The sequence below is a fragment of the Crocodylus siamensis genome, chromosome 4, assembly GCF_052110815.1.
Source record: "Crocodylus siamensis isolate JL-2025a chromosome 4, ASM5211081v1, whole genome shotgun sequence".
Lineage (NCBI taxonomy): Eukaryota > Metazoa > Chordata > Crocodylia > Crocodylidae > Crocodylus > Crocodylus siamensis.
In genome coordinates, this window is record NC_143398.1 from 162,344,210 (window position 1) to 162,356,256 (window position 12,047).

Here is a 12,047-nt window from a genome sequence, read left to right on the forward strand (position 1 = left end):
TGGAAACGTGTTCTTATACCTGGCAACACTTCTTCCAAGTTCACAAAAGATCTTTTATGCCTCTGACAGCGCTGGGAAGTAGAAACTTAAAAGAGGAAAAGGAAGAGGACTGGAAGGTGTTTACAGTTGTTCGTGATCATTGCAGCATCTCATTCACCAGGTTAGAGAGCCCAAGGCCCTTGGGCTTGGGGCTTAAATTCCTTCTAGGCTTCTAATAACCTGCCCACTGGGGAACTGGGCAGTGGGGGCTGCCTGGGAACCTAATTTGGAGATCAGGGGGAGCCCCGGGGAGCAGGAGCCATGGTGCGTGCAAGTCTGTTCCCATAAAAGTGAAAGATATTGGCAGCAGACAGCTTGTGATCACCTTGTTGAAGGGAATGGAGGCCCCTGTGGATTATTACCGGGGGGCTCTGCGCAGGTTTCTAAAAGGTCTTTGCAGCCACATGGGCCTGTTTTTGTCCAAATGAAATGAGGGAATGGGTGAAAAGTTGCAATGAGCTTGTGCTGTTAGCATTGCTGCAGCCCTCCCCTTTTGGAGCTCAAGCTGGTAAGAGTCAGGTGGACTTCTACTGATGCCACCGAATCTGGACCTGTGCACTGCTGCCTGCTTAGCACCTGCAAGGGGGTGAGTAGCTGTGAGTTCTCCAGGAGTACAACCTGTGGTATTCAAATAGCTGGGACACCTTGCACAATGAGAAGGAACACAGGGCACTTCTGCAAAATCCTCTCTTTCATAATGTTTTGCTCTTATGCCTAGGCACAACTAGTAGCATACACCCCAGGAGATTTCTCTTGACCCATCTGTCCTCCTCAGGAGGCACAGATCCATAAAGTTAGCCAACACAAACATCCTTGGTGTAACGCCATTCAAGTTAGTGGAGTTGCTCAAGGGATGACTTTGACCCCATTAGGTTTCTTTCCAATTGTGTCTAATCTAATAGCAACATCCTAATTGGCAACAAAGGCAATAAATGCCAGCAGATTTATACTCATCTAGAGCAAGATTAACACAGGGCAAATCTCAGTTGTTAAAGCAAGGACTTACAGGAAGCATAGACTTTGTGCATGCTTTCTACCTGGGGTGAATTTGCATTGCAGAACTGAGCGTGAATGTTTGTTGGTTTGTTTTGTGCAATTTCATTCCATATCCCCACAAAGAAATGCTGTGTTAATGCAGATATAATGGAAAAAAGCCTGTCTTCATATAGAAAAAGACTATATGTTCATACTTGTCGATGCAAAACTGATGAAGATATAATTGTTCCATTTTTGAACGTGTAAAAGGAGGGCAATGTAAAAGGCAGATTGGTTTATTTCCATTTTGTTGTGAATACTTCATTGGGCTCTGTCCCTAGAATTTCCACAGTAAAGCAGATCACTGGAAGGATAGAAAAATTAAACGATGCAGGCACCTCCACACACATGCATTTATGTATCCATCCTCATCTTCAGCATGGATAGGGAAGAGGCCTTCCAGTTTCTGAGATTGGGGGCAATAAGAGGGAAGAGGAAATTAGAGTCTATGAAATACTCTATGGAGGCAAGGGGCCAGGTCTCAGTTGGTATAAAAATCATCATATCTGAATTTTATGGAGTTATACTAGTTTATACCAGTTAAATGATTTGGCCTGCATATCGTGAGGTACTCAGATGCCTTTGTAATGATCTTCTAGTGGTAGATGGGTTGCTTAGATAGAAAACACATGGGAGAAATCCATCGTACTACCGAGCAGTTCTTTCCATATTGTCCCAGCCACAACCAGTGACAAGACATAGACTGGACTAAATCCTTGTAGACTTCTGCTCACCAGTCTTTTTCTTCTTTCTGGCACCTCTCCCCACAACCTGCAGAAAACATGAGCCATAAATTCCAAGAGTAAATGTCTTCCTCGTATTTCCACACCCAATATCTGTGCTCTAACACAGAGAGGAAACTCACTGGCTAAACACCACTGCATTTTGATTTTGACCTATCCCTCATTAAACAGAATGAATCCAGCATAAATCTGCCCGATGCCCTTATCGGAGGGGAAGGACCAGGATTATATCAGCTGGTGTAGTCAGAGCCCGATGCTGCCATTTGTAAGCAAGAGAGGTAAGTTTGACACATGCTGATGTATCACATTGTAATTGACTGCCCCATTAGACAAGCTCACTGGCATTTTCACTGGACTCTTCCAGTTGCAGTTGCCTATCATCTATAGACACTGGGACCATTGGGAGCAGTGGGGGCACTACCACTATTTTTCTCTCTCTCACCAGGTCATGATTCAGTGGCACACCCCAGAAATGAACACGGAAGCCGTTGTATTTCTGCATTAGCTGGGACACATAAAAATGGGCCCATTGTCTGGGGAATATCTCAAGGGTGATTCAGCAAGGACTGACGCCTGCCTGAGGAGCTGACACATGGCTTTGTGACTGAAAACGAAGTAGCTCCCAGAATGTCCCATGGACTGCAGGGTCGCTATGTCCGGCTGCAGATAAATATCAGGTCAATGCTTTGGCTTTCCCTGGCTGAGTGCCAGGCAGCAATGTCAGCTTGTTGGGGTGTGTTGAAATCTGCCCTCTGGAAATAGCTTCTCAGTACCAGATCTTTCAGTGTGAAATTTACCTCTGTGCTGATGTCAGTCACAAAGCAGCCAAGCTTCATACAAGCGCTGTTTTGAGGACACGCAGACCTTGTTTTCAGATGAATTTCAATCCATTTAATTCAGTGGCCCCTGTTGCATCCCTATGACACCATAATGGGTCTTATACCAGGCAAGGAGGCTAAGACACAGTTGTCCTAAACTAAAAGCAAGTTCATCGAACTCTTACAGATACAATTCTAATACAAATTGAAGCAGATGCTCACATACCCCATAACGTTGCCAGCACAACTTCACTGGTTGATCAGGCTGTGAAATCTTGTCTGAGGCTCCTGGTTCTGTGTCTGATGTTGAGACAGGTTCTTGGATTGGTGACAGGATCTCTTCAGCTTTCTTCAGGAGTGTTCCTGACACTTTCTCACCTCTCTTTATATACCATATAGCTCGCATTTCTCAATACATAAAATTAACTTAATTTTCCTCCAATGCATATTAATAAACTTGCTTCTGTTTGCCAAATATGGTTACCTTTAATTGGAATTTTCTATTCTGAGATAATCTTTTCATTCTTAGGTGGGTAGGGGTAGGTTTTGCTCTGACTGTTCCTCTTTTGCCCAGGTTATATTTATTCAGTTTAGTTAGCCAACTTCCTGACTCATTTTAAGTCAGGGACAATATTTTTCATCTGTTCCTTTCACTGGGTGCTGTTGGGCTGAAACTCATTCAAGCCCTACTTCTCTGTGGGCGAGGAGAGCTCTGTGATTAACCACCAGTGCTCGTCCAGCGAAGAGTCAGAAGCTTTATTGACTGGAAAATATCTACTAAGCACAAAGCGATTAATCAACTGGGGTTGCCAGAATATGAAATGTCAACTTTATTGGGACTTCCAGAATATAAAGCAGACAGTTACCAAAGACTGAGTGTGTTAATGTGACTCTTCACTGCTTCACAGTCTGTGTGAAGCTGTTATGCAGGAGTTACTTCCCTTAGCTGGCTGTCCTGGGAAAGCTTCTTGGGTTGTGCTGCTCCCATCCAAAGACTTGATCTTTCCTTAGAAATCCATGCAGACATCTCTCTGAGAAATCCATACAATGAACAGTGAACACTGACTTCACTTGCTTAGGCTATTTAACCCTTTAGTGATGTCACCATCATCAATACTAGCTAAGCTGATTATAATATTTTGACTGATAGACTCTGAGTAGATGATAACATATCTTTACATGCCTGGAATATTTTCCTGTTATGTTTCCTGTTATTATAGTCCTATTGCTCTGTTTTAAATGTGCAGTCAGCATTTTATTGGGGTTAGCTTTAGGCTACAATCATTGCCAATTCTGAATCTGAATCATCTTGAAAAGGCTTCTGGGAGTTCAGTCAACTTGACATGACCAGATTTGATTTTCCTTGCAACAGGTGCATGACTTGAACACAATTCAAGGTAAGCATAGCTTTGTTGCCCATAGCTTGTAGGCAACACATAGCCTAAGCAACCCTCCAACCTCACTCACAGGAACCTTGCTCATCTGACCACAGCGCTCTTTCCTGTCCAGGGCAGAGGTCAGACTCAATCTACTGAAATCCCTTCTGACCCTAAAAATCTATGAAATCTATTAAATGTTGCTTTCCACAGAACTACATTTATTCAGGTTCTCAAGAAGAGCAGAATATGGTGTTACCCACCAGCGTGTTAGCTCAGTATTGCAGCTCCTGGGCTAGTATAGATTGTGGAGACCACTATAAAATTCAGCAGAGGCACTTGGGTAAACTTAGCCTAAAAGTTAAAGAGGTAAAAATCTAATTGCTGTTTTAGGTGACTCAAGGACTGGGGGAGTGGTAAATAATGGAGAACTTGTTCATATGGAGTGAGCTGGATTGCCTGGTAAGCATTTCCATATGGCCAAATGTAAAAATATGCACTAAGGAGCAAAGAGTGAAGGTTGTACTTTCAGCATTGAGGACCTACCCTGGAAAGTAGCGCCTCTGAAAAGGACTTGGGACACCATGGCAGATCAACAGAACAGGAGTTCTCATTGCAACACTATGGTCCAATGAGACAAATGTAGTTTGTAGATGAATGAACAGGAGAATATCACATAGGGGTGGGGAGGTTGTATCCCTTCAGTACTGGTGTGAAGACTACTGGAATACCATATCCAGGTCTGGTGTCCATACGTCAGGAAGAATGTAGATAAATTGCAGAGGGCTCAGAGACTAGTCAGTCCCAAATCAGTCCCAAAGTTAGTCCCAGATCAGTCTACCCACAGTGTTACTGCGCAATAAGGCATCTACAGATGTGTTACTGTTCAGTAACTAAATCAAGTGTAAATTTGATACCTGCATCATGCAGGTATTGCATAATTTACACTCAAGTCAGTGTAAATCACCATATTTACTGCACAGTATGGGCATGCACATTTAGACGCATGCCCGTACTGCCCAGTAATTTTGGTTACTGCACAGTAAATGCACACATGTAGACACGCCCACTACCGGCTGAACATTTTCCTTCCAAAGCTGCATTGCTATTTCAGACCATTATTGCCCCAGCTGAGGCTGGGATTGGATGCTAAGATTTCTGCTGAAGAACAGGATGCCCTAAGCGAGATGGTCAGAGATCAATGACTGTCTTTATAGCTGACTGACAGGGAAATACATCTCCAGGGTCACTTGGCAACAAGTGTTCAAATTCTCCAGAGTTTGCAAATTTCATGCCATAAATTTTTCCTGGGGTGGACTCTGGGCAGCATTGTCCCAGGAAGATGAATTTTGGATGATGGAAAAAAAGGGAGGCTTGTTATTCCATGAGCTTGCTCATCCATCCCTAGATAGAGAAGTCTGAGCAGCCCTAGCCTCCCAGCACAAACACAATGAACCACTTCTTGAGTCAGAGGCCAGGGCTTAGTCCAGTTGAGGTTTTGCCCCATCTTGGAATGTCCCTTCTGAAATAAACCAGATTGCTACACAGACTTCTAATTCAGAGCATTAGCTCAGCATGCGTTCCCCAGCTACACAAGTCTTCATCTGTTTGAAATCCCGTTGTCAGCACTCAGGGAAGGGCAAACAGCTATTCTTTTTGGTTTGGGGCTCTCTCAAAGGCTTAAATGTTCCTTTGGAAAGGGGTGAAAAAAAAGAGAAAGACTTTGCTGTTATCAGAAACTGAAATATCCTCTTAGTCCTTCAACAAAAATTAAAATTTCCTCAGGATTTGCGATGTATCCCTTTGCTGGCTGTTTCTCAAGACAATTTTCTGATTAGAAACAGTATTGCTACATCCATTGCCATTAAGCCGATCATCAGAAAGCATGTTTGGTTTGGTTCTGATTAGCTAATGAAAACAAAATAAACACCACCAAAAAAAAGCCGGTGACAGGTTTGTTGCAAACCATTTCGCAGCACAGCGGTGCTAGTGCTGGTTTGCTGAGCTAAGCAAATATTTCAGCTCCATGTTTGAAAGGGAAAAGAAAGCTTTGATCTTTGGCAAAGTTGCCCTGAAACCTCATTAAAGAAATAAACAAAACCCACAATTCCAGCCCTAGTAAATTAGCTCATACAAAATTAGTGGAAGCTACAGCACAGTTTATCTTGGGCTGCTTTTTTGTGAGATCCCAGCCCTGTGATGTTGCTCTAGGGCTAAATCTTGAAGGTCACTCGCACTAACTTGGGGTGAAATTGTATTGTGACTCTTTACCTTTTTTTTACACCAGTGTGAAGTGAAAGTACAGTGGTACCAAATCAATTTAGTAGTCCTTTGTAGGCTGGTGTAAAGGATGCTTACTGTTCCTCTAACTGGTTTTAGCTGGAGAGGACTAGGGTTCCTCCTGCTTTACATCAGGGGTAAATGGAAGAGAAATCTGGTGCTAGATGCTAGGCAGTAGTAAATAAGGTTATCGGAATTTACTCAGCCAACTCTACCAATCTTGCTGGTTTTCCTGTCAGTCAGGAAATAATCCAGTGAAGTTCCTGGTGCAACCTCAGTGACTTCAGAGAAGTGAGACGAGAATCCAGAGCAGTGAGAATTTAGGGTCATTTGTGGATTGGACTAGGTGGTGTTTCCATAGATACCTGCTCACTAAGCACTGGGATCATTTCATATTACCAGAGAGAGGTAGGCACCCCTGCCATCATATAACCAAGTAACCAGTCTGGTTACTACTGACCCAGGGCCTGTATTCAGTTCTTACTGGAATCTTTCCATTGACTGTATTGGGGAGATGGGTGAAGGCCTCCAAGTTCATTGTCAACAAGTGATGTAAACCTGAAAGCTTCCACTCTGTCATTTATGAACTCCATTTCCCTGTGCAAAGGGGCTCTTTAGAACAGGGAAGGCAGGAAGAGACCCTGCAAAAATAATGAGAAAGTAGATTTTCAAGAAGGGAGGAGGGTGCACAGGGATTTAATATGCAACACTGCAGAGTTTTAGTGCATGTTGCCATAACCTTCTAAATATCACCATGAGATTAATGTCAATTAGCAGCTCATCAATCCTAGGGTAATGGCTAATTATCCATTGTACAGGGAATTTGCCTTAGAAATACGGACACTCAGCAAACACAAGCAAATGCAGAGCTTACTCTGTAACTTTATACAGTGTTTGCCAAAAGACTAAAGTAGGTCTCAAGGGTATGTGAGCAGAGCTGGGAACAAGCAGATGTCAGATCAACTGAAGTTGCCATCAGCATAGGCTCACACACAACCCAGAGTGGGATGCTTTCTTTGGAATGGGGTGGAGGTGCCATGGAATGATAGCACCCAATTTTCCTGTTACACTAGCTTCATTAGGAGTAATTTTACTGCAGTCATCAGGGGTAACAGGAAGAGAATCAGGCCTAGAGAGTTAAAAGATGGAAAAGCCCTGTTGGATCATCCAGTTCTTCCTCTTGCAACTGCAAAAGTGCTCTCTGTGTGTGCGTGTATGTGCATGTGCATATGCGTGTGCATGTGCGTAAAAGTTTAATGCTTTTAAACTTTCCCTAGGCACACAATTTCACACCCTCCTTCATGTCAGGGTCAGGCAGTTTCCCCTGATACCTACCCTAATTTTCCTTTGCTTCTCATTTCATTTCATTACTCTTGCTGTTTGTGTGTGTACCACACTACGCAATTAAATTTCCTTCCCTTGGTGTGAAAGTCGTCCTTGTCCTGGGATATTCTGATCCAGTCATTTTCTTTTGCTTGGCCAAGATGGATATATGTAAAACTTCCTTGGAAGTCCAGCTCCTAATCATTTTGTTGTACTTCTCTGAAGTGCCCCTGACAACACAGCTGTGAAAGATAGTTGGATACATGCAATTTCAAAACTATATTCAGCAGTCTGTCTCTGTGGCTTTTCTTACTGCTACCAGAGCAACCTGTAAACTTTCCTGGATTAACCTAATAAGATTAAAGCCACATGATTTCTGAATTTAAGCATTCACACAGGGCTTGATGCAAGCTAGCAAATCTTAAATCACACTTTTTGTTAATTTAGATGACTTCCCTGTGTAGACAAGCTTGTTTTAGCTGTCTATTGAGTTCGCTTTTAGGGCACTACGGCAGGGTTACACTATATGAGGTGACTACAGAGTTGGGTTCTACAGGGTTAAGTTCCCTAGGGTGGCCATAGGGCTCTAGAACATAATGATGAGATTTGGTTTTGGAGCATTACAACAGGGTTAAAGTCAATATGGTAACAGTAGGGCTGGGTTCTAGATCTTAGCAATGTAGTAATTACTGCCACAGAAGATTAACTCAGGGGGATGTAGCATGTAGGTACAACCATCTCTTATGTTTCCTAAAGCACCTCTTGCCATCTAACTAGCGACAGTGAAGACAGTATGTTAACAGAGACTGAACCGAGGACACAAATCAGCTGCCCTTCTTGTCTTGAGCAGCAGAGAGGACCAGCGTTCAACCTGCTACCACCCTAGAATCTCCCGCTCTCTGGATTGGTGCTGGCAGGGCTTTTGTTCAGTGTTTGGTGCTGGAGGATAAATATAGTTCACTTGCAGGAGGCTTGAATCGCTGCTATTCAGACTCCTTCGACTGGAGCTGTCACCCTGTAATTAAGGCAAATGTTCAAACAGCAATTTACAACAAAGAACAGAACAGTTACCACAAGGCAACCAATGCAGACACATGTAGGCATGAGATTTGGCATGGGCCTATGCGTAATCTGTAGTGAATAAGTGTATGGGCGAGGGCAAACAATTCTGCCCTTCTGGAGCATTGCGCATATTGTATAGCAGTAAAAGTGACACAGCACCTTCTACCCTCAGATGCCAGTGTGCCTTGCCGGCATAAACAGAGACCTTTCCAGCCCAGAGTGAAGCTGATGCAGTTTATCCCCATTATAGAAATTGAAGTGATTTCTCTGAGGTCCCACAGGAAGTCTGTGGTGGGACAAAGAGGAGGACATGGGTCTTCCAATCCCAGGGATGGATGAAAATATTTCCCAAATGTCCTGTTCTTATCTTCTTGTAGTTAATGTACACAATGCTAAAACCCAGGTATTTAGGCACCTAATTTTCACTGATTTCCACAGGATGTAGGTGTCTAAATACCAGTATTGGTACCCAAATAGCTAGAAGAAAATGAACTGGCTTTCATTCTGTTTCATGCAGCATGTGTTTTTATTGGCAAGGCAAAATAAACCCAGGTGATTTTCAAAGCTCAGGAGGACTGTTGATAAAAAAATGATCTTTTGGCTTGTGGACAATATTTGTTTTGGGGTTATTTCATGGGAAGAATGACAACACTAATACAGTGCCGTTCCCTAGCACTTCTCACCCAAGGATCATACTAATCTGTGCAAACATTAATTAATACTTGCAAATCCTCTTCTTAGGTTGGTGGGTATGGTTAAAAATGGGGAAATAGGAGTGGTGCGGAAGGTCACATAGCCAGTCAGTGGATAGTTCTAGATCTCTTGATATCCAACCTTATTCTATAATCCTAGATTACATTTTCTCTCCAAAGGCTTGATCAAAAGTCTGTTGAAGGACATTGAAAGGATCCTACTGATTTCAGCTGACTTCGCCCTTATGGGATGCAGCGGGGCTGTATTGAATGTCGAAATTCTATTTCACAATAAATTTAGAGATCCCAAACATTTTTTTGTTCTGATTTGAAAGGAAACCCCAGCCTTTTGAAATTCTCTGGGAAAATAAATCCAGAGAAAATAAGTTTGGGATCTATCAAAACATGCTAAGTTTTGGTTACTTTGTATAAGTTATACTGCAAAATCTGATATACACACAGATGTTTCAAAACAAATAGTTGTTTCAAAATGCCAAATCAAAAAGTTTTGTTCAAAAAAATGCTCAAACAGGATGTCTCTGGATAGTTAGGACTTTCCCCTTGGGTTTTTCACCCAAACATAATTTCAGAGAAATGGACACAATTATTAATTCTGATGGAACGTGCTTTCTGATGGAAAATTGTTCTGTCAAAGTTTTTTTCCCCAGTCAGCTCTACTGCTGACCTGAGAGTTTAAATCATCTATGCAATTGATGGAAGCAGAAAGTAAGTTGCCACAGGGCACTCAGGAAACCAGTGGTAGGTCCTGGAATGAAACTCACCTCTCACTTAGTCATTGCTGAATCCATGCCTACACTACCTCTACATAAGAGCTGCCATTTATTGATTCAAATAGCTTACAAATATATCATGGGTGAGCATCGGGCTAAGCAAGCAACTATTTACCAAAGCGCCCCAGGGGAAAACCAGAAGCAATGGTCATAAACTCCTAGAAGGTTTCAGACTGGGTACAAGGAAAAACTTATTCATGGTTCGTGTGACCAGACTCTGGAATAGACTTCCAGCAGAGGTGGTGCAGGCACTTGCCCTGGAGATCTTTTAAAGAAGACTGGATGCACACCTTGCTGGGGTTATTTGATGCCAGCAGTCTTTCCTGCCCAGAGCAGGGGGTCTGGACCCGATGATCTCACAAAGTCCCTTCCAGACCTAAACTTCTGTGAATCTGTGGCTGTCTTGCCCAGTATCATGTTTCACACTGCGGCAGAGTGGATGCTGAAAAAGAGACTGAACTGGGTATGGCCTTGATCTCAGGATCAAGCTCTGAATAGAGTCCCTTGCTCTTTTCAAAGAGTTTCCCAAACTTCCTTTTTCTTTCTAGCCATATTTCAATTTAGACCAAGCACAAACCTTCTGTCCAAAGAATCCAGGTTTCCCTCCACCTTTCCGTGGTAATCTCAGGCCAGCCAGCTGACTTTGTTCCTTATTTTCTCCTATGTTAGGGTTAGCCAACCTGCATGTGGCTGTTTAGGGAAATAGCAGGCAGCACAGCACCAGATAGTGCAGGGAGCAGACCAGGAATATGGGCAAGGAGTATAGGGCAGGCAGCTGAAAGCAGAGCAGCTGACTGGACTGAGGAAGGGGAATCAGTGTGGCTCTCAAGAAAGGCACAGGGCTTAATTTGTGGCATGCCTACCTAGAAGGTTGGCTCCCACTGCCTAGTGTTATCATTTCAGCCCTAATCCCTTTGACAAATTGCTTTTCTTTTTTTTTTAACCAGGAGTTAACGACCAGTTTGTTATTTAACAGTCAGAGGCAGGGCAATTAACAAGCGAACCCACTGGTTTTTAACTGCAGCAATGACTAATTTCCAGGGCCTGCAGACCCAGCAAAGCCCTGTTTTATAACAGTAATAACATATTGTATATTTTACAAAATTAATAGCCACTGTGGCTCTGGAGGAGGTGTTTCCCCTGGCACGAATGAACAAATATTTTAAATGACTGTCTAACATACCCAGTAAAAAAACCACTTTCCGTTTGCAGTGAAGAGTTGGAGCCCTGGGCTGGGAGTTGTTCATTAAATTATAGCCCCCTTGTTGACTATAAGACTGAGCTGTCCAAATTCTGCCATATTGGCAATTGGCTGAGAGCTTTGAAGGCTGAATCTCATTTGCGTAATAGTCTGTGATTGTGGACATGCGTACAGTTAAACCATTTTAAAAGGGGAGAGAAGATTTGCTGTTCAGCACATTGCATCAGCTGTTCAGGTTTAAAGTTCACAATCATTTACTCCATTTGTACTGGTGTAGGGGCAGAAAGATGCAACAGTTATATTGGAACAATTTATATCTGTATAAATTTAATAGCAATATAAGTGTTACATCTGTTCACACCCTATGGATTAATTCAAGCCTCGGAAAGCTGGTCCAGTGATCAGGGTACTAGTTTGAGACTTAAAAGAACTGATCTTAGTTCTGTGCTCTGCAACAAACTTCCCGTGTGAGGTATGCATGTTAGCTCTGTTCCTGGAAAAAAGTTATATCAATCTCCTACCTTGAAGGTGTATGATAATAAATGTATTAAAGACTTCTGATCCTTGCTCTGATAACAGAGATTGATAGACAATGGGCATAGGAGCCAAGATACCCAGCTTGCTTCCTGAGTTCTCCACTCCTAAGCTGAGAGAGTTCTTTCCACTTCCGTTTTCCCACCTGTTAAT

The 12,047-nt window shown here is 42.8% G+C and overlaps 1 long non-coding RNA gene across 1 annotated transcript; it reads left to right on the plus strand.

Moving 5' to 3' along the window:
- LOC149867059 (uncharacterized) lies at window positions 1–2,522 on the plus strand. Its single transcript, XR_016441609.1, has 3 exons — window positions 1–160; window positions 1,989–2,095; window positions 2,263–2,522. It is a non-coding gene; the product is annotated as an uncharacterized LOC149867059 (long non-coding RNA).
- The last annotated feature ends 9,525 nt before the right edge of the window (window positions 2,523–12,047 follow it).